The following is a 3840-nucleotide window of genomic DNA, read 5'->3' on the forward strand; positions in this document are numbered from 1 at the left end:
TACACACATTTGCATACAGAGTTTAATATATCCCGCTCTGGCCAAGACTGTTAATACCATGTTTATGACTGAAGTTATCACGATAAACTGTTTATTTATGTTCATGTCAATAAATGTCAAAGTAATTATCTTTTTCTCTGAGTTTAAAACTCAGTGTCTTTTGCTACTTAGAATATCTCAGACACTTTGCAATATTAAGGCAATGTTTTGAAACCTCAAAGTATTACTTCAAAGGTTTAAAAAAAAGTATTTTTCAACCTTGGTAATGATAACGTGCAATAAACCGAAATAATTATAGCAAGCCACTTTTTAATTTCATTTAATAAGCAGACTGAACATGTAATCCAGAAATTTAGAAATCAATTCTTCTTAGTAAAAAATAGCATTTGAAATAACCATAACATCATTCTTACTATCCAAAATTAACATTTGAGCAATCTGAAAATAAAAATGTTCCCAGGACAGTTGATGTTAAATGTCCCATGCATGTGAATTGGGTTTGCTGTTTCACCTATTCACACATATATTCTTCCTGTCTAGAATGAACATTGTGAATAGCTAAAATGTAATTCTTATTTCTATACAACTCAGTTATTTCTAGTAATAATCTAAAACGAAAATATTATCCCAGCTATCTCTAATTTATTGTTGCACATCCACAAATACTTTTTAACAAGTAGGATATTATTTAAAATATCCCTTATCCACATCTTAACTTGGTAAAAAGAAAGAAAAAAACTTTAAGATATAGGTAATTATGTCAATTATGAGTGATAATCTATTTAAACATGACCAAAAATATTTTTGGGATGTCTGTTTGAAATTTCTTATGGAGGTTATTTTAACATAAAATACACCAATAGACTATCTAATTACCTGTAAGGTGTCAGTAGTTACATTTACATGGACAAAGCTAATCGGAATGAAGGGCTGATCGGAATATTTTGATTGGATTAAGCTCCATCAGGATTAAATTGTATTCCGAATGAGAGGGCTGGTTTATGCTGAACTGATAATCTGATCAGTATGCATGGAAATTGTTGTCGGGATCAAGTTATTCTGAATGTAGCAGACTGACCTGAGTGCACATGTGTGCCCCAAGTCAATGTGACTTATTTCTGCTTTGAGTAGCAGAAATAAATCAGGGAGCAGCAAAACTGTCTGTGCTCCTGATACAACCTTTCTATTAGAAACATTAAGAGAGTTTAGAATTATGTATTCATTATTTATTCAGTAACATTTCAACAGATATTAGAAACTGGTGCAAGTGCAGCCTGCTTGGAAGACAAACGAACTCTTACACTACTGCTTTGTTTGTATTATTTTTTTTATCAGCAAATACAGAAATACTTTATCATTTTTTTTCCTTTTGTTTTTTTGATAAATGCACATCAGAGTGGTTCTTTTCTGATTTAAGCCAGGTGCATATAAACACACGTCATGATCGTATTAATTGATTGTGTTCCCATATAGACCGTACAATCTGATTATTATTTTCTTTTTTAATACAAATACATTTCAATCTAAATAAATAATAAATAAATTGAGTATTTTTGAATTGAAATTAATTGAATTTGAATCTGATCATGAAATTTTGTGAATGTATACATAGCTACTACCATCATTCTTCCTCGTCAAAATGTCATTCCCAAAGTAAATCTCTAAAAAGTTAACATTGTCATTTTAACATTTAATAATTCTTTACAGGACAAATGATGTGACATTTTCGGTTCATTTGTATTGGGTTTGCAGCCGCACCTATTCACAAATACATTGTTCCTATCTAGACTGAACACTGTGGATAGTTGAAACTGAGGTCTTACTTGGAGAAACTGTCATTTTAAATAGCTATAATTCCTTGGTTACTAGTTATAATGTTATTCTGGGTAGGAAAAATAAACTAAAAAAACTGATAGAAAGTTTACTATTAAGAATTAGGGTGCTGTGTTTTTAATTCTCAGGTCATGTGCAAAACAACTTCTGGTGTCGAAGGCACTCAGGAATACCCAATATAATTAATCTTTCTTTTCATCTGCCTCCAGATTCTGCCTAAATTAACATCGGCAGTGTAGAAAGCTGACATGAAGGTAGTTTGTTTGTGAGAAGAAGATGCAAATAATAGGTTTAGATAGAGACAAATGACCCTCTGTGCCAACCCCTGAAAGGGAAAAGTCCAGAGAAGAAGAAGAAGAAGAAGTGTTGATTGGGTTGTACCCTAGATCAGTTCAGCCCTGAAACGCTGAACTGAATCACATTCACAACTTTTTTTTTGGTATATAAAACTATAGCAACTAGCCATAAGCAGGCTCACGTGTGTGTCTTACAACATTTAAGAGTGAGGGGCAACCCGTAACTGGTAACTGATCAAGATGGTTCGATTCCCCGCTTGGACCGTCTCAGTCGTTGTGTCCTTGGGCAAGACATGTCACCCGAATTGCCCGCTGGCGGTGGTCAGAGGGCCCGGTGGCTCCGATGTATGGCAGCCTCACTTCTTTCAGTCTGCTCCAGGGCAGCTGTGGCTACTAACATAGCTCACCACCATCAGGGGATGATTGACTGTAGTGTAAAGCGCTTTGAGATCGTCAGCCTTGATAAAGCGCTGTACAAGCCATTTACCATATGATTAAAATGTAAGGTAGTTTTACTTAAAATTGATTGTCAATATGAAAACTATAGCAATGCTCAAAAATTATTATTTTTTTAATGAGGCGGACTGGGCATCAGGGCTATCTGTTACAGATAGAAGAGATTGAAAAACCTCATGATCTGAGGGTAAAGTGTTCATCAGTGTGTTCACAGCCTCAATCAGCTCCATGTGCTGGGTTTTACTGATACCCTGCTGCCGTGATACAAATCCTATTTTGTGCAGTGCTGAACTTCTGCATCAGTGTGTGTAACAACAGCACAACCTATCTGTTGGTTTATTTCGCCTTCATGAATATGCATGATAAAATCTATATAGTCCATAGTTGATAATATCCAAAATGCGAGAAGAGAAAGTCTGAATAATTCAACCAGATGCGCACAACAGCAGCAATTCACTCCTGTCTGTTCTGCATACTGCTCCAACATGGTTATGCACACCTAACACACAACCTATGCAGCAATTATAAAGCTAATTCCTGGTGAACCTAGGTTAAAAAGGCTGGTCTGCAAGCGAAAAACTGCAAAGGCACAACAACAGATTGGAAATAACATATTTCTGTAAAACGAGAGAAGAAAGAAAGTAATTAAAAGCCCCAAAACCCTCTGCAAAGGCTGTTGTTTATTACTGCAGATTAAATATCATTTATACATTTCCCTATTGTAGGAAAGCTGTAATTATAAACCATGGTATGCTGTTTAGTGTTTAACACTAAAAACTGTGATAAGTGAAGAACACTCAATATTGAATTTTACTGCACTCTTTGCTTTATTTCTCTTTTATCTGTAATTATCTCATCTAGTTTATGTCTATTATCAGATTTACAGTATGTTTTACCCCAGAAGCCTCTTCTTTGTCTTTCCACACTGCGGCACCTCAACCTTGGTGCTGCACCGCATGTCCTGAGCTGCAGAGAAACTGAGCAGAGCTGGCACAGCCCTGGAAACACAGTAAGAATCTGCTCAGAATTAAATCACAGTTGCATACATCACTTATTGCATAAGCGCATTATTCTGAACTGTTCTTACTCCCGTATTTAAAGAGTGTTCAACCAGGTTGAAGGAGCGACAAGTTTATCTCAGCCAAAATGCGGTTCAGTGTCTGATGGACTGAGGTAACTTCTCTTTTTGCAGCTGAATAACTGCACGCCTTTTGAATTGCTGCTTGAATGTAGAAATGTTTATTTGATAGTCTTA

The sequence above is a fragment of the Fundulus heteroclitus genome, chromosome 16 (genome assembly GCF_011125445.2).
Source record: "Fundulus heteroclitus isolate FHET01 chromosome 16, MU-UCD_Fhet_4.1, whole genome shotgun sequence".
NCBI classification, from domain to species: Eukaryota; Metazoa; Chordata; class Actinopteri; order Cyprinodontiformes; family Fundulidae; genus Fundulus; species Fundulus heteroclitus.